This window comes from Pinus tabuliformis, chromosome 4_1 (genome assembly GCF_031772625.1).
Source record: "Pinus tabuliformis cultivar Carrire ecotype Pingquan chromosome 4_1, CPIR1, whole genome shotgun sequence".
Lineage (NCBI taxonomy): Eukaryota > Viridiplantae > Streptophyta > Pinopsida > Pinales > Pinaceae > Pinus > Pinus tabuliformis.
The window spans coordinates 254,927,611-254,947,979 of NC_142303.1; the positions used below are offsets into that span (position 1 = coordinate 254,927,611).

A 20,369-nucleotide genomic window follows, 5' to 3' on the forward strand; every position below is an offset into this window, starting at 1 on the left:
GACAAATCCTAGAAGCGCTCAATGGGTGCTTGACCTATATAATAAAAGAACTTGAGCATGAAACCTAGTTACACATTTTTCAACGCTCCCTCTTAACTAGGAAGGTATTCATAAGAGGTACATGGTTATTCTCAATCTGAAGAGATCTCATAGGAAGAGTCAGATTGGTAACCCATCTGTCTAGCATCATATTAACCAACATTGTCACATAGCAAGGCCTTGACTAACAACTCTATCTCTCCGCAAGATCAAAACACAATGCTGGCGAGATCAATGATGTATAGACACCATCATCATTGTCTCCCATGGTACATACCTTACTCGGGTTTTCAAAGAGTATGACCTCCCATTGGACTATTCTTATCTTGGGTAGCTAATCCTCAAAGAATATCGATCCATGACTACTCTTGTCTTGAATGCCCTACCACATTCTCAAGAGTATCGAATGCCAGATGGTCACCCAATCCTCCATTATTTCTTCCCAAGTGAAGACAAGAATGTAGTGTCTATCTCTTCCTCTCAATTAGGGAGGACCAATGTTCCTTGGGAGCGGGAGTGAAAGTGGGGAGCGGGAGCGGGAGTGACATTTTCAGAAGCTCCCAGTTTGGGAGCGAATCCCAGAGCGATTTTTTAAAAATATATATATTTTTTATATTTTTTAATTTTTGATACATGTATGTCAACAAAAACATGTAGAATGATGAATTAGATATAAAAAACATAAAAAACATAGATTGATCATTGAACCATATCACATCAATCATCTAGAAGATATAATCTTCATCAACCATGTCCACAAGTTAGTAACATACATATTACAACTGCAACATATTGAGTCTTGTGAATCATGATTCATCAAATTCAATCTTAAAGTTTCAAATTCAAGCTTTCAAAATTGAAAATTCAATATATACCATTTATCATCATTGATCACCAAAGTTGTACTTGTAAGCTAAGTTTAACCATTACAAGAAATAATATCTTAGATATTTCTAAGTTCTAAGTTCTAACTGTTAACATGAAATGAAATGTTATAAAATGAAACATGAATAATGAAATGAAATGAAACAACTTTAGTCTATCACGAAGCATCATATTCATAATTCACAATCATTACCAATGAGTTATAATTGCCAACTTCAAACTTCAAATTTTCATTGTCACAGTCATATATTGTTTACAAAAAATATCATTATGATATGAAAGAGTCAAGAGTCAAGAGTCAAGGACTCAAGACTCAATAGTTATGAAAACTAATAGAAACTAGAAAAGACAAGTAAACTGTAAATCTACATGTGGCCCTTGCCACGAGAGTCTCCAGGAGTATAAGCAGGTCGTGGTGGTCTTCTAGGAGTCTCCCGCACAGACCGATGACCAGAACTAGAAGGCACATGCCCTCCATGTGAGGGTGTAGATGGAGGTGGCGACAGCAAAGGAACAAGACTCGAAACTCGAGCACTGCTACTGGATGGTGGAGGTGGCATGGCTGTTGCAGCTGCTTCATCTTCATCCCTTATAAGTTCCTCTTCCAGTTCTTCAAGATGTATAGTGCCATCCTCCAAATTGTCTTCCTCTGGGTGATTGTCCCAAATTTTATATGTGGGATCCTCATAAGCCCGATCACAGTAATGACTCAACAACCTCAAGTTGTAGTGCACATAAACCAAGCTTTCAGCCTGGTTTTCATTGAGTCTGTTTCTTTTCACATTATGTATGAAGCTGTAGGTGCTCCAACACCTCTCTGCAGAAGAAGTATTTACAACCTGTGATAGAACCTTTTTTGCCAATTTTGGCAAAAGTCCTTGGTCGCCATATGTTTCCCACCATGTGAGAGAATCAAATTTGTCTCTGTCTTCCATTGCATGGAAGTTACCAAACAAACCAGTGCCACTGAAGTATTTGCCTATTTCAAGGCGCACAGCTGCACATTCCTCCCTGTCAGGTATCAACTTTTCTAATGCTTGCAAATATCCTCTAGTTACCTCTGCATCTAAATGGGGTTTGGTCCTAATCCCACCCCCTGGTGCAAGTTGGCCCAACCAAGATGTAGAGTAGTATTTTGGCGTAAGGATAGACGCCAAGCAATGTAGTGGAAGATTAAGTTTATTCCACCGTACACACACAAAATCGTGAATCAGTTTGTACAAGTCGGGATCTTTGTTATGAACAATATCTTTTATTTGCCCCAACATGGTATCCATCTGCTCATACACCTCGCCAATCACTGGTTTATCTGTATCTGCAAACCGAATCATGTGATAAATGGGCTTGGTGAAATCCAATAATTGCCTCACACTTAACCAAAACTGACCATCAAGAGCGGCCTCCTCCACCAGTTCAAAACCTCGCCTGTCCGCTGCATTTGTAGCCCTTTCCTTTAATACCTGCCAAGTGGACTTGATACCATGCTAGCCAATGACTCTCTTACCTTCAAAAGGCGCCTGAAGGTGAGGTAATAGCTACCAAATCTGGTCTTCGCAATCTTCAACAACTCCAATCTTGGGTGACTGCGGAAAAGGCCATGGGTATTGCTATGATTTGTAATAAATTTTATCATTTGTTTGCCTTGTACAAATCACCAATCCATTTGTATTGTGCATTTTTGTTCTTGACAACATCATGCATCAGAAGGTTCAATGTGTGAACCAAACATCCAGACCAAAATATGTTGGGGTATTTGTCCTCAATAATTGCTCCTGCTGCCTTACAATTAGGAGCATTATTAGTGATGACTTGGATGACATTGTATGGCCCAATACGGTCAATTGTTTCAAGTAATGCTTCTGCAATGTTGATGGCGGTCTTGAACTTGTCTGAGTAATCATATGCAGTTAGAAAGATGGCACCACTAACAGACACAGCAAGAACACTTATCAATGGCTTGCCTTTTACATTTGTCCATCCATCAGATACAATGGACACCCCATGGTCAGTCCAAGAACTTGTCATTCTATTCAAAGAATGTGATATTTTTGGTTTTTCATGATCAAGTCCAACGGTTCTTGCCTTGTCATACCCAGGGCTCTTGTATCCTTTAGGGGCATCATATATGGCCAGTGTTCCACGGGGTCTCATCCCCCCACTTGGGGGTCGAGTTTCCTAGCTCGCTCGCGCTCCGGGGACTTGGGGACGAGAGGGGGTCATTTCCCCGCGCTCCCAAAAAACAGGTACGCGAGGAAACTTGAAAAGGGTCGTTTCCTCAATTTTTGGGGTCGTTTCCTAGGCAAAAGGGGTCTTAAGGGGCCTTGAGGGGGTCGTCTCCCAAGAAAAAATTCGCAAATTTTTTTTATGAAACAAAAAAATCGTAATTTTTAATATTTGTTGACCGATTGGGAAGGGCCTTCTGTCTACTCCTTCGTTGAACGGATTACCTTGAGCAATTATGCTCATTTATCTTTTGATATGTTCTTATGTTATTTTGACTCTATAAAATTAAAATTATTGACTCTTGATGTATCACACTTGTCTTTTATAATTTTATTTCAATATTTAGTATTCAATGTTCATAGTTGGAAGTGGAACATCAATATGGTTTAAAGTTTAAAAGTTTAAACATATATAATTTTATAATTTATTTTCATTGTGCATTGTTAGTAAGTTAGTAGACTAATAGTTACACTGTACAGTTACAAACTTACATGTATGATGTATGATTATAATTTATATGATAATGATATCAATGATCATGCTTTTCATTTTAAATTTGTTTCAGTTATATGATTCATCGATTTATATTTTATATTTATAAGTTTTTAAGACCCCGACGTCCCCCCACGTTTCCTAAAAATTGGTGGGGAGCTTTTGCATAAGCCGCTCCTGTGTATCCCCGCTCCCTTGCCTCCTTATCTCGGAAACTTGGTGGAACATTGTTTATGGCAAAAATCATTTCGTGCCAATAAGGTGAGCGAAGAACATTGAATGGTATCCCACATGCATAGAGAAACCTGTAAACCTTTGAATCCACATCATTCCTACACCCTTCATCAAGGAAATCTGATATGGTTCTACGCCTTAAAGCTGGTGACCCTGTGCCTCCATATCCACTGCCTTGGGAGGATGCTGAAGGAGTTCTTTGTGCTTGTGATTGTGAGCTTGGTTCAAAGAAACCCCTTGATTTTTTAGATTTGTATTGGGCTTCCTCCTCTTCCCTTATGTATTTGGCTCTATCTGCTGCTGACACAGCTGCACAAGTTTTGATTCCTATTTGTTTATCTCCATCCCATGGCCTTTTCCCACAGAGGTGTTTTCTGGCATGGGTGTATGAACTTGTGTAATTATTGTTGCAATGGGGGCAATGAAATTTAGTGGTTCCACCCCATTTCCCTGCTTCAGGCCTGTTAACATATTTCCACAATGGAGTTTGGTCTTGTTTAGTTTTTTGATAGTCATGTTCACCCTCCTCCAGCTCCTCCTCACTGGCGTTTTCATCAAATCCACTTTCTCCAGCTTCTTCATCCCCTTTTTCATTTAGGCCCCTCCGTTTCCTACTCTCCAGCACCATAATAACCAGAAAAGGGACCAAGAAGAGGAAAATGCCAAGAAATATAGCCAGGTCCATGATGTTTGATATTTGTAGGCTTTTGAATCTGCAAAATTTAATGGGAATGGGAATGGGAATATGAATGAGAAAATTAATTTAATTTATTTAGATTAATTAATTTAATTTATTAATTTTATTTAGATTCATGATTTTTTTACTAAATAAATTAAACTAAACTAAATTAAACTAACTAAACTAACTAAACTATACTAAATTACTACCTAACTAAGGTTTAAAATACTAAATTACTAAGTTACTAACGTAACTAACCTCTTTGCAGGCTTGCTCCTTGCTCCTCGGCGCTTGCTCCTCGCTTCTCCTCGCTCCTTTGCTCTTGCTCTCCAGCTTCTCCTCAACTCATTCAAGTGACAATGATTTTTTTTTGCCCCCAAGTTGTTTTAAAACTAAATTTGTTTTTAAAATGAAATTTTTTTTCACGTCCGCGGATTCTTTTTCGCGCGAATCGCTCCCGGTGTCGCGCGCGTCACTCCAGGAGCGAAAATTAAACGCTCGGGAGCGATCGCTCCCTGATCGCTCCCGAGCTGTAATTTTCGCTCCGAGAGCGACAGGAGCGACGCTCCCGAACTCGCTCCCGATTTTGGCAGGGAGCGTAAATTTTTTTATCGGGAGCGCGCTCCCAACCCGCTCCCGCCCGGAGCGCGGATTGGGAGCAGGTTCGAAAGGGGGGGGAGCGCTCCCCCGCAACTCTGGGGAGGACAAATCCACCAAACCAAGGTTGTCCCTTAAGTATACAAGCTTCTTGTTTGGAAGTGATTTTGTCAATATGTCAACTACCTTTTCATCAGTGGAGATATACCGTAGCTGCAACACACCATTTTGTACTAGCTCTCAAATATAGTGATACTTGTCGTTGATGTGCTTTGTTTTTCCATGGAACACTTGATCCTTAGACAAACAATTACAACTGGTGTTATCACAAAGTATCACTATAGGGTTCATCGCTCCTTCAAAAAAGTTAGATAGAAGCGTCCTTAACCATACTTCTTCTCTGCTTACTTCACATGCTGCAACATATTCAACCTCAGTACTACTCAAAGCAACGATGTCTTGCTTTCTGCTCATCCATGAGACCATGGAGGATCCTAAACTGAAACATCCTCCTGTAGTGCTTCTTCCATCCTGTTCACTGCCTCCCCATTTGGAATATGTATAACCAATCAATTGGACATCATTACTTCTATCATATTTCAGGCAATAGTTGATGGTTCTTCGCAGATATCTCAGAATATGCTTTGCGGTTATCCAATCATCATGCTTTGGCTCCATGTGGAATTGTCTGAGTACATTTACTGCAAAACATATGTCTAGTCGAGTATTCACCAAGTACATTAATGAGCCAACAAGTTGTCTATACCTGGAAGGATCCACAGGGCTTGATTCAAAACTCCTCAATCTCTTCAAGTTTGTGATCATCGGAGTGGTCATAGGTTTACAGTCCATCATGTTGAACTTCTTTAGAATCTTGATCACATACTTTCCTTGACCGAAATAGATTTCATTCGGTCTTTCCCAGACTTCTAGTCCTAAATAGTAAAGCATCAACCCAAGATCCTTGATGTCAATTTTTGCTACTAGTTGCTTCTTACATTTTTCAATTCGACCTTCTACACTTGTCAAGAGAAGACCATCTACATACAGAAGAATAATTATAGGTTCATTGTTTACAACCTTAATATAAAGGTTCAAGTTAGCAGAAATTTTTGTGAAGCCTATTCTTTGTAGGTATGCATCCATTCTAGCATACCATGCCCTTGGTGCTTGCTTGAGGCCATATAATGCTTTCTTCAATCTGCAAACATATGCCTTCCTATCTTTGACTTCGAATCCCAAGGTTGTTCTATATAAACTTCTTCATCTATAGTGCCATTCAAAAATGCAGCCTTGACATCCATTTGGTGGGTGTTCCATCCCATCAATGTTGCTAGAGAGACTAATGATCAAATCGTTGTATATCTTGTTGTTGGAGCAAATTTTTCTTCATAATCGATGCCTTTAAGTTGAGAAAACCCTCTAGCCACAAATCTTGCTTTATACTTATCTATACTTCCATCAGCTGCATGCTTGATCTTATAGATCCACTTGGAAGTAACCACAAATTTGTCTTCAGGCTTACGTATGATCTCCCAGAATCCATTTTTCATTATAGATTGATACTCTTCATTCATGGCATCCTTTCGTTCTCGATGTTCTACAACCTCTTCATGGGTGGATGGTTCTGCTTCTATTAATTTTGTCATGTATGCAACATACCCAGAATATTTCTTAGGTCTCTTACTTTCTCTAAATGATTCTTGTGCTGCCCCATGACCTTCTGCATCAAGTAGTTTGACTTTCAACCAATTAGGTCTTTTCCTTGTTTTGGGAATGACCACGGGTTGAACAGGTTCACTTGGCCCTTCTTCTTCATGGTGTGATCCTTCTCCTTCCTTGTCAACTTCCTCCTCAAATATCGGAAGTTCTTCGTCATCAGAATCTATGGAAAGTTTTTTTGACTTCTTGAATGTTATACTCTCATCAAATATGATATCACGACTAACTTCAATGTGATGTCCATCTTTCGTATAGATTCTATAGGCCTTTGATGAGTTACTATACCCAACAAATATCCCCTTCATACCGGAAGGATCCAACTTCTTTCTTTTGTCCTTTGGTATATGAATATACACAGGACACCCAAAGATTCAGAGATGATCTACATATGGCTTCTTCCCAGTGAACACTTCTTCCGGAGTCTTGTTATCTAGAGATCTGTGAGGACATCGATTTTGAATGTAGATCATTGTCTTTGTTTCCTCTCCCCACAGAAACTTAGGTAGATCTTGATCGTGTAACATTGCTTTTACACTTTCTTCAATGGATTTGTTCTTTCTTTCTGCGACTCCATTTTGTTCGGGATTGTATGGGACTATCAACTCCCTCTTAATCCCAGACTCCTTACAGAATGCTATAATCTCTTTGGATGTATATTCTCCTCCATTATCAGATCTCAGTATCTTGATTCTTCTTTCTGTAAGGTTTTCCACTTCAGCATTGAATTCTTGAAATTTTGTAAATACTTCATCCTTGATTTTTATTAAGTAAACCTAGGCTTTTATTGAATGATCATCTATGAATGTGACATAGTGTAGATGGCCTACAAGAGATTTTGGAGTCATAGGCCCACACACATCAGAGTGAATGAGATCCAAGATTTCTTTCAACCTCGTGGCACTGCTTCCAAATGGTCTCTTGGTATTCTTATCCAATGCACATCCCTTGCAGACATCTTCATGATCCTCCTTCAAATTCGGTATTCCATCTACTATGGGACTTAAAGTTGGAAGTATTTTGGAATGTATATGACCAAACCTTCGATGCTAAAGTTCACATGGACTAATCTCAGTGTGAACTAGGGCTTGGTTTAGGGGAGATAGTAATCTGTAAAGCCTTCCTTCTCAGATACCAATAAATTTAGCTTGATCTATGCTTGAGTCTTTTCCCCAAACAACTACTTTTCCATCATTGAAGGCTATTCTATCTCCTTTATCTTCTAAACTTAAATATAAAGTAAATTTTTGCACAAATTTGGAACAAATAGAATGTTGTTGAGGTGGATGTTGCTTCCATCCTTGAGTTTTATGGGAGTTGATCCAATGGCCTTCACCGGATAGCTTTTGTTGTCTCCAAGTTCCACAGAGTAAGCGGATTTTCCTTTTGATAAGGTCTTCAATTGGGAGTGATCAGCCATGTGCCTTGATGCACCACTATTAATTACCCAAATGTCTTCATCTTGGAATGCACCAGAGAGAGCCGAAAAGAGACCTTCATCCCTTTCATTGATTGATGCCTTCTTTGAGGAGAATAAGAAACTCCATGCTTTCTTGAGATGGCTTGCAATTTTCTTGATGAAATTCTTCATTGTAGATGAGATCTTCATGATGCCCTTAGAGAACCAAAGCTCTAATACCATGTTTAGAATTCAATAGGGCAATGAATATGTTAATTCTCTTAACTTGATAACTGTTTGTGTTACCTTTTACTTATTAGCTTTGTTCGTTATTATTCCAATGTGAAATACATCAAACAACTACCAAAATAGTAAGAACAGTGACACAGTATATAGGTTGCAAGCCAGGGCCAAAACCCCTCCTCTTGAGGGGAAACCCGTAAATCTCTTCTTTATCTTTCAGATCTTTCAATTGACGAATACCATGACCTAGAGTCAGACAAATACCCTCCAAGATCAATTCTACCACGACCTCCTACCGCAATATCTTCGACCTCCCAGTAGATACGAAATTCTGCTCCCCAGCAACTGCTGCTGCTTCTCTAGGAGACTTCGATCTCCCACTAATAGCCTTCCTCTTGATTTCACTTGCCTTGACTTGAGTCCTAGGGCTAGTAAGATGCCCTAAGAGAGCTTCGCTTTCCTTCGCTTCTCTTATGATTCCAAAATCGAACCCAAAAAGATCCAGCACAGAAAACCCTAACTTCAATTTTACCATAAGAATAGTTAAGATCCAAAAACACTTCGACTTCTTCGTACTTCCTTCTTTGCACTTATTTTCTTTGACTAAGAGATGAGAGAGTGAGTAATCCAAATGGAGGACGAGTTCCTCTTATATATAGGCTTCTTCAAGGGTGGACGTGGCTCTTCATGTAGGCCGACTTGACAGCACATTAGGCCGACTTGATCTTGGAGGTATTTTGACACTTTCAAGACAAAATATTTTTTCCTTTACAATTTGCAATGTGCCCATAGGATCTTCCATATATGATAATGACTCTTCTACCTAGGAAAAATCCTAGAAGCACTCAATGGGTGCTTGACCTATAAAATAAAAGAACTTGACCATGAAACCCATGCTCCAATAATAATAATAATAATTTCTTTTCCATTTTATATTTACAAGAATACATTTCATACTTATGAAGATGAACCTAGTTACACATTTTTCAACAAAAGTGACTTAATTGGATTATTAACCAATTTTTTAATGTTTCCTAAGTCTAAACTTAGGAAAACTAGTTAATTAATCAATATTAATTAAGTCAAGGTGAGAATCATCTAGAAGCTTACTCGGATCGATTCTAAGATGATTGTAGCCATCGATTAAGTTTTAAACTTGGTCGTTGGTGCTCCAACAATGGATTATAAGAGGAAGTCGATGGGCACTTAGAGAAGACACTTCTGCAGTTCGATTTTCTTGGCAGATAGATTTCCAGAGAGCAGCAACAGTTGCCGGAGAGCCAGAGATCGAAGCAGGTTTAGTGAGGGGCAAAGACAGTGATATGGAGGAAGTTTTCCAGATCTGGAGAGGTAACAACAAGGAGGCCGAGTTATTCCCAGTGAGGTAGCGCAAAGGACTGCGTAGTTGCTTCAGAACCAACTCGAATTTGCTGGAGAGAAATTTGTTCTCAGATCCAGAGGCCGGGCAGAGGGTCCAGAGTGCCAAAGAGGCGATTTCATCAGCAGAGGTAGGCATAACGAATTCACGAGACACTGTTTCAAGCCACACGTGTGGGAGACAACGCAAAGTGTAACAACCCATCTCGAATTAAAGATGTGAATATTAGCATGCATATTATAGTTACATATGCATGCATCGCATGCATTGAACTAGTATGTGTTAACTAATTATGGAAAGTCCAATAAATGAATTATTGAGATACTGAGTAAATACCGAACTCGACAGAATATAATGTAGACGTTAAGATGAGTTACTTACTATGTAAACCACCATTAACATATTATCCTGAATAAAAGTAAATACAAAGTATTATTCAAAATAAACGGTCACTGTGAAATTATGAATTATATTAACTAAATAAGCACTATAACACGATATTATACTAATTATTGTTAATTATTAAGTATAATAAAGAAATTATACTTTTTAGTAATTATCATATAAAGGAAATTAAGGAAATATAAAAATATAACTATGTCAACAAAAGGAACCAAAGAAATATAATTAAAGGGACATATATAACATAAACATATGTATATGGAAATATACCATATATTATTAAAAAGGGAATTGAATATAAATATTAATTTGGTATTTAAAAGAAGTCATAATTAAAAGTAATGAAATACAAAACAAATTAAAATAACCCATAAGACATTTCATAAAGTCACGTTGTCAAAAGGGAGAGGTGACCTCACACAAATGAACTCGCCGTGTCAAGAGAAGACAGTGACCGCCTCTACAAATTCAGAAAGATACCTAATTGAAGGCGACAAAGAGATGGGGCGGTGGAGGAAACCTCGGAGATTTAAGGAGGGATTGGACTCGGGAAGAGGGGGATTTTATGAGTCTTATAGAGACTGAAATTTCTAATAGAGCCATAGACAAAGAAGGAGAGGGAGCTTAATTGTTCTTGGAGTTTTGGGCACGGGGGCCAGAGTACTTCAATTTTGAAGTATTTTGTGAGTTGGGTACCAAGATTGTGCCCAATTTGGCAGGGAGGTTTTGGTCATTTTGGTAGCACAGTGGGAGCAAGAGTCGCGACAGAGCAAACAAGTTGGTACTCAATAGAAAAATTGATAAATTATGTATTAAAATTACATATACTAGTATTTTGTGAGCAAAATTTTGTTAAACCCTGTTAAATTTTAGATTTAGGGCTTCATAGTTATTCTCAATATGAATTTGTTAAACTCTGTTGAATTCTTTAAATGTAGGGCATTTTAGGGCCCTTACACAGAGGCAGTGCATAAGGGCTCACATTGGGGTTTGGACGACCAATTTTTTGAAGGGAAGTTGCGACGGGATTGCTTGTAGAAGAAGGGTAATTCCCTTAGATAATTTTGGCCAGATATTCTTGCTGTTTGGATTGCCAGTTGGGCATCCATAGATGTGCTTAAATTTCACTGTTGCATAATAAAATAAAACCCTCATTTGCTGCACTAGTTTTCCCACATTGGGTTTTTCCGAGGACTTTTGTCCAAAAGCAACTGTGTTAATTTTTATGTGTGTGTGCTAGTGTTTCTTAGTTCCAGCGCTATTTTATTTTCCGCAGTTTTATTTGTGAAGGTTACAGTGTGTTTATTTCGATGTTTTCGTAGCAATAAACTGAATAATTAATTTATCAGTTAGAAGAAATAATACCTGTTGCTGCAATAGGATTCTGATTTTTGAAATTTTCACACTGAGTACAAATCTCTGCTCTTTAGCTGAGAATCACCGGAAAGGTCTAATGCCCTCCCAAGTAGCTGCAACAACACTTGTTAGGCCATGCATTCATTAACTTATCAATTCGTAACAAGAGCCATAACTAGAACATATCTTAACTCATGCTTATAACCTGCATATAACCATAATATTAACCATGACAGAACAACCATCAAACCTACATAATAACAAGTACAAGTACTCATGAATCACAATAGAGAAATAACTCTTATTAACATATGAAAAAGCCAACCAAGTCAGGAACTTCCACCTACCACCTGACCATAGATTGAGCTGGACCAAATCTTTCTTTCAGTTAATCACCCCCATACCATATTCCAAGCATGAATGTGGGATCTAATGGGATAGACCAAGACATAAACAACCATGGGAATGTAGCGGTTAAACCACCTCCACTCTCAAACTAACATGATCCTGCGAAAATCGGTCAAGAGATCACAAAACCAAAACAAGCTTGGATGCCATAGAATTCCTTCACTGTCTCTTGAGGAATTTCCCTGTTTCCACCCACTTGTGAATTGTTGATTTTTAGGTAGCATCAAATGTGCTCTAGCTCTGAAATTTTGTGGAGGGGCTAGAACACATGAGATCTCCAAGACCTAAAAATCGTTTGAAGAAATTCCACCTAGATTGTATTTTATTGAAATAATTAATATTTTTAATGGGGTTCCTAAGTCTAAACTCAAGAAAATTAAAATATTAATGGGTATTAATGAAAATATGGGTGAGAAGCTTCTAAGAGACAAGGATCAAGTCTAATTTAATCTTAGCCATTGATTAGAGATTAGATCACGACCGTTAATTTCTTAACAGGAAAAGTATAAGTGGAGGCTTGGGGTCAGTTGGAGAAGACACACCGAGAGATTGAGGAAATCGAGTTTCTGAGGTGAGAAGTTCCCAGGAGGGAAATCGATTGGGGAGATCTTGTAACTGAGGGGCGGTGATAGTTCGGGAATACAGATAGAGAGATGGAGAGAAACTTGTGGAGGCAGCGCAGTAGCCGGAAGAGCTGATGCTGGGCCAGTTTGGGCCCACGCAGCCTTGACGCAGAGCCAAGAGGGCCAACGTAGAGGAAGAGTTGCCTTCCATGCAAGTTGGGGAACTACTCGAAACTGCCGGGAAAGCTAACACAGTGGGCAAAAGTGCTGATGCAGAGCCTCAGAGAGCTCCACGCAGGCCCACGCAGTTATTGCGAAGGGGTAGCAAAGTTGTAGCTAGAGCGAGCCGGTTTTGCTGTCGAAACAGCCAGATTCTGTCGGGTGAAGTGAGGCAAAACTCACTCGGGTTCTCCACCATTGTATTTCTCTATCACTAGTTTGTGGAGAGGGCAACCAACATTTTTGTTCAAAACTTCTGCTTAATAATACAAAACCCTCAGAGCTACTGCACCGGTTTTCCCGTATTGGGTTTTTCCGGGGACTTTTTGTCCAAAAATAAGTGTCCTTTGCGTGATTGTCTCATTTATTTTTCAGTTCTTGATCTGTATAGTGGTGTAGGCTGCAGTGTATTTACATTAATATTTTTTGAACATTTTTGAAAATAACTTGTTAAATGAAGAATACAAGTTGGTGATGTAAATCAATATTTTGTAGTAGGATTTCTGATTTGTTCGATTCAGAAATTTTCACATGGTATCAGAGCGATTGCAGATCAAGGAGGACTAAAGCCATCGGCAAAAGAACAGAAGAAAATCTGTGTGCGAAGGCAGCTGCACTGAGTGACAACATAGTTTATGGTTGAGAGAGCAAAGGAGGGGTGACATAGTCACCAAGGGAGGCTCACGGCCTGTTTGTGTGACGTTGTTGCTGTAGAGGGCAGTGCAATGATTGTTGGGCCAGTGCAGAAACTGTTGAGTCTCGGTTTTTCCAGTTGCCGAGGCTAGAGGTGGAGCACAAATTTCATCTAGAGTTGTTGGTGGGGTGCTCATTCTGTTGGTTCAGAACATTACCTAGTGGGGCAGAAGAAAAGTAGAGGGAATCAGTTCCTGAGAAGATTTCTTCCCAAGAAATCTAGATCCAGTGTTGAGCAGCAGCAAAGAGAGATCAGAGGGGTGGTTCGACACTGGTTGGCAAAAGGATTTCCGTGAAGGAAATCGAAATTCAGAGGCAGCTTGTTTCTTAGAGGATTTCTAGCGCCAAAGAAATCCAGATCCGATTTTTGCTGGGGCAATAGCAAAAGAGGGAGAAGAGAACCTGTTCGACACTCATTTGAGCAAAGATGGCAATTAATGGATTGAAGGATCAAGATAGGTTGGCTGGAGCATCCAACTTTGTCATCTGGAAGGCTGGGATCTTGGCAGTTTTGGACAAAAATCACATCAAGGATTATGCCTTGAAGACGGTTGTTGTTTCGGTTGATGCTGATCCTCAAAAGAATTACGAGGAGGCTTAGGCAAAAGCGAAGTGCGTGATCTTGGATGGGGTCAAGGATCATGTGATCCCACTTATTGCTGAGAAGGACACAACAAGGGAAATGTGGGAGGCCTTGGCCACTTTGTACGAGGGAACTTCCATTCAACGGAAGATGTTTCTTGAGTGTCAACTGAGATGGTATCAGATGTAGAAGGGAGAAAAAATTGATCCCTTCCTTCTCAGGTTGCAAGGGATCCGAGACCAACTAACTTCTGTAGGGTCTACACTAGATCCTGAATTCATGGTCACGACTGCCCTGAATGCAGTCACTGAAGACTGGGAAACCTTTGTCCAAAGCATCTTGGGTAGGGCTTCTCTCCCCAGTTGGGAGGAGATGTGGGTAGCTATTTGACAGGAAGAGATCAGATGGTTGATCAAGGTGGGAAGCAACAACAAAGGGATCAGAGTCAAGAAGGAGGTAGAGGAGGATGCAACTCTTGCATCAGTGGGACAACAAGGGCAATAGAAGAGGAATAAGAATGATATATCCAAAGTTAGATGCTTCAGATGTGGAGAACTGGGTCATTTCGCCACTTGGTGCCCTCGGAAGAAGGGTAAGGAAGAGAAGTTTGATTGAAAGGCTGTTCCAGCGCTAGTTGAAAAAGAGGGTGATGATGATGATTGTGCCATGAGAGCTCATGCACCTCTAGAGAAGAGGTGGGGCGATATTGAGTTGTAGTCGAGAGGACTACACAAGGGCAGGATCCTTGAGGTGCCCAAACTATTGGATCACATATGGCTACGGGAGCCCTTAATGACAGGAGTCAGTTGGTGTGAGGGATGATGGAGCAACAGTGGCAGAGCTAGAGTGCCAAAGTTTGAAGCAGCGCAGTAGAGTGTTGTAGCAGTGTGGGAGGCACAGAGCAGATACAACAACAATGCAGTAGCATCAGAGGGTCAACACAGATTAGAAGCAGAGGTAGCTTCAGCGTCCAGGGACATCTCAACTGACCAACATGTCAACTTTTGGGTAGCTTTTTAGTTGCTTACTTCTCAACAACTGAGTTGTAGTGCAGCAGTTAGTAGTGGCGGTGCTATGGCCAACATGATACAACATATTGAGACGGAGTTGCAGTACAAATGTAGCAGTGATAGTGGCAGTGTCATTGGCAGCAGTACAGGTTGCAGCAGCGCAGTGGATGAAGGGTAGCAGGACACGCATCAACAGCGCAGAGGACTGATGCCGTGGATCAATGTGATACTTCTGCTGGGAAGTATTGCTAGAGCACATTCCTCGCTAAGAGGGAGTGTTGATTTTTGGGTAGCATCGGATGTGCTCTAGCTTTGAAATTTTGTGGAGGGGCTAAAACACATGAGATCTCGAAGACCTAGAAATCGGTTGGAGAAATTCCACCCGGATTGTATTTTATTAAAATAATTAATATTTTTAATGGGGTTCCTAAGTCTAAACTTAGGAAAATCAAAATACTAATGGATATTAATGAAAATATGGGTGAGAAGCTTCTAAGGGACGAGGATCAAGTCTAATTTAATCTTAGCCATTGATTAATGATTAGACCACGACCATTGATTTCTCAACAGGAAAAGTATATATGGAGGCATGGGGTCAGTTGGAGAAGACACACAGAGAGATTGAGGAAATCGATTTTCTGAGGTGAGAAGTTTTTAGGAGGGAAATCGATTGGGGAGATCTTGCAGCTGAGGGGCAGTGATAGTTCGGGAATACAGACAGAGAGGCAGAGAGAAACTGTGGAGGTAGCGCAGTAGCTGGGAAAGCTAACGCTGGGCCAGGAGACCCAGAGTAGAGGAAGAGATGCCTTCCACACAGAAAGTTGGGGAATTGCCGGAAACTACCGGAACAGTTGGGAAAGCTGACGTAGTGGGCAGAAGTGTTGATGCAGTCCTTAGAGAGCTCCACGCAGGCCCATGCAGTTACTGCGAAGGGGCAGCGAAGTTGTAGTTGGAGCTAGCCAATTTTGCTGCTAGAGCAACTGGATTCTGCCAGGTGAAGTGAGGTAAAACTCACTCAGGTTCTCCGCCATTGTATTTGTCTGTCACTGGTTTGCTGGGAGGGCAACCAACATTTGTATTCAGGACTTTTGCTTAATAATAGAAAACCCTTAGAGTCGCTGCACCGTTTTCTTGCATTGGGTTTTTCCGGGGACTTTTTGTGCAAAAATAAGTGTGTCCTTTGCATGCTTGTCTCACTTATTTTTTCAGTTCTTGATCTGTATAGTTGTTTAGGCTACAATGTATTGACATTAATATTTTCTAAACATTTCTGAAAATAACTTGTTAAATGAAGAATACAAGTAGGTGATGTAAATTAGTTTTTTGTAGTAGGATTTCTGGTTTGTTCGATTCAAAATTTTTCACATGAAGGGCTACCCGGAGAAAACCATCTCCATCCCCAACCCTTGGGAATTTTCTTGAGACCACCTCACTCGGATCGAAAGCCTTGCAACAATCCAAAGTTCAATCGGAAATGAATCCCATGACACCGTGGCTATCCAACAAATGGAATGGCAAGGCTAAAACCACTGTCAAGCCCGACAACCCCATGTTAATGACAACAAATGAATCAAATGAACAAATGATTGTACCATGCATTCACACCTCAGTTGGGAAATCACACATGGAACCTGTTACCTACAAAATCTTCCTGCTGATCCAACCTACTCCTTTCTTTCCTTTACTTTCTTTGCTTGTCCTTATCCTTCCTTTGCTTGCTTGCGTTCTCGTCTTGGTGCTCTTCTCTCTTTGTGTTAATTTTGGTATGTTCTATGCCTAAGAGCAATTTACTTCAAATTTTCTTATTAGCCCAATATCAATTTCCAGAAGAGCAATCACATCAACATGATAGTAAAATGCAGATAGAACATAAATATAAGTAGTAGAAGACAAGACAAGACAAGAGGACACAAGATGTGGCACTAGCCAGGGACAAACCCCAATGTGGGGAATCCCTTGATCGATTCTTTTTATATTCTTCAATAATTTAGCAAAGAGGGAGAGAAAGTACAAATATACAACTATGTAATTTTATGGCAGCAACAACAAAACCCTAACCAACAAAGTCAAAGCTGGTCAAATAGGTCAGATTTGACCTCTAGTCAACCTCGGTCAATGCTCAGTCAACTCGGCCTCCAACAACAAGAAAAGGTAGCCCAAAAAGAGTTTGAAATATCTAGTCAAACTTTAGCCAGTTCTGGTCAAACCTGCGGTTAGCCTTTGACAATCAACATTGGTCAAAGTATGGTCAAAGAGAGGTCCAAATTGTTGTTCTGAAATGCGGCCTGCCAAGGAGAGGCAGCGTAACCCAATCCGCAGTCAAAGAGGAGTCCACGCTGGTCAACACTGGTCAAAGAGACACCCTGCAGTTTTCGGTCAACCTAGGTCAATGCTACCCTAATCAGAATCTGCGTCCTCCTTCACACATGTGAGCGATCTGCTCCTCCAACCCATACCTAATAAAGCTAGGAGAGAGAAGAATGTGAGATGAGATGTGTGAGATTATGCCACAAGGTCTCCTCCTTTCATATAAAACGTTGAGGATAAGCTGGGGGTGAAAATCATTGTTTTGCTTGCTAGGCCGACCTTGACAAATTATCAAGAATACAAATAAATTCATATATCCATGAATACATGTTGGAATCGGATGATCGTTAGATCAATCCAACCTCTCGGAGAGAGGAATCCAAGAAAAATATGAGCTGCCATAAAAGAGGTGATCCATATAGAGTTTGGCCCTAGTTGCCAATTTTAACACTCCCTCTCAACTAGGGAGAACTCCATCTATCTGTCGGTACTATCTCTGCCATCAATGCATTGCTCTGTGCTGCTCTGCTCTACTCTGCTGAATTATGAAGAAGAAAAGTGATCGAGAATGTATCATACCATTCTCTACTGACCCAAAGTCAGTCTCGGTTAAAAGAGAGTGTCTCATACCACTCTTATTGACCCGAAGTCAGTCCTAATGAAGAGAGTGTGTCACACCACTCTTATTAATCCGAAATTAGTTCCAAATAAAGAGAGTGTCTCATACCACTCTTACTGATCCGAAATCAGTTCCAAATAGAGAGAGTGTCTCATACCACTCTTACTGACCCGAAGTCAGTTCCAATTGATCCCAGATCAATATCATCCTAGCATAGGGAGTACGGTAGTACACGATGTGTCCATCTGTAGTACTGTGGTCCCTATCCTCATTTCCCTACTCATTAGCCAGATGAGAGGTACTTCCCATGAGTCCTAGACTGCATGGGTAGGATGTCTCAGTAGGAGAAGGATGAACCACTCATCCTATACATAGAGAACCACTAGGGGAAGGCTGAACCACTCACCCTATGGTTATTCATCGCTCCAAGAAGTACCCCAAGCCCCTTGGAGCTTCCAAAGCTCAATGTACATATCATACAGACCCTCATAAGAGGGTCTCTCCATGACTCCTAGTCGTTCTCAGAAAGTCAAGAATTTGACCTTTCTTAGGGGCTTCGTTAGAATGTTGGCGACCTGCTCATCAATTTCAATATGATGGAGCCTTATTGCTCCTCGTTGTACCATATCCCTGATAAAGTGGTACCTGATATCAATGTGCTTGGAGCGATCATGAAATACGGGATTCTCTGATAAACAAATCCCACTCTGGTTGTTGCAGAGGATCATGGTAGTATCCAACGTATGTCCAAACAGCTCACTAAAGAGCTTCCTCAATCAGACAACTTCATAGGAGGCCATACTCGCAGCAATGTATTCGTCCTCAGCGTGCTCAAAGCCATCGACTTCTTCTTCCTGCTCATCCAGGATATTGAAGCAGAACCCAAAGAGAAACAACACCTGGAAGTGCCCTTCTGATCCACCACACTGCCTGCCCAATCAGCATTAGAATAAGCATGCAGCCTCACATCTCAGTCCATGAGTGATTGTGCCCCTAAGATATCTCAGAAGATTCTTGGCACCAATCCAATGTGAGTGATGAGGCTCAACCATATATTGGCTCAATGTGTTGACTGCAAAACATATATCCAGACGGGAGTTCACCAAGAACATCAATGCTCCTATGAGTTGACGATACTCAGAAGCATTTCCCAATACAGGTCCGGCAGCACTACCGCATAACTTCTTGAAGTTAAGCTCCATTGGGGTAGTCACGAGCGTGCAGTCCACCATCCCATATCTTTAATGTATCCTTAGTACATATTTTCCTTGAGATAGGAAAATTTCTCCTGGGTTTTGCTAGACCTCCAATCCTAGGAAGTATTGCATCAATCCTAGGTCCTTCATCTCAAATTCGGAAGCCAACTCCCTCTTACATTTGTGAATGAGAGGGTCTGCACCAGTCAGAAAGAGGTCATCAACATACAACACCAGTATGAGAGGCTTATCATCTTCAACCTTAAAGTAAAGGTTCAGATTGATTTCACTCCTAGTGAATCCCAGCTTCATCAAATAGCTATCGATTCTCTCATACCAAGCTCAGGGTGCTTGCTTCAGCCCATAGAGAGCTTTCTTTAACTTGCATACGTGAGATTCCCGATTATCGATCTCAAACCCCTCGGGTTGTTCCACATAGACTTCCTCTTTAATCGAACCATGCAAGAACGCAGTCTTGACATCCATTTGATGTAGGTTCCATCCTTGTGAAGCAACAAGGGCTATGATCGAGCGAATGGTGGTGTATCGGGCAATAGGTGCAAATATCTCATCATAATCCACACCTTCCTTTTGAGAGAAGCCTCAAGCAACAAAGCGAGCCTTGTACTTTTCAGCACTCCCATCAGCTCCACACTTGATTTTGTATAGCCATTTCGAGGTGGCAATTGATTTGTCTTGGGGTCTGGGGACCACATCCCAGACATCATTCTTCATGATTGAAACAGAAAATGCCAGAACGCAGAATAGATATATAAATATTTATTAAAAGATATGAAAAATGACAGATGATGTCTGATTACAATGGGGCTCCTGGCTTAAATACCGCCATGGACACCCTTTGGGAAAGGGCATGATCTTATGATCGTGCCCTTTCGCCTAACTAAACCTAAATTAAATTATAAACCTAAAATTAACTATTTTTTACATAACATTGCCTTCCTCTCGAAAGAATGCTTTGTCCTCAAAGCATACGTAACGACGGATGTTGTTGACAAAATACTTCATTCTCCCAAGAAGCTTCTTCTTCGGGCAAGTCCTTCCACTTGATCAGATATTCCTTGATAGTACGATAACGAAGCTTTCTTTCTCTAGTAGACAAAATAC

The 20,369-nt window shown here is 40.5% G+C and overlaps 1 protein-coding gene across 4 annotated transcripts in view; it reads left to right on the forward strand.

Moving 5' to 3' along the window:
* Positions 1-20,369, forward strand: part of IBR3 (acyl-CoA dehydrogenase-like protein) — a 381,815-nt gene that overhangs the window by 261,449 nt on the left and 99,997 nt on the right. The window lies entirely within an intron of this gene.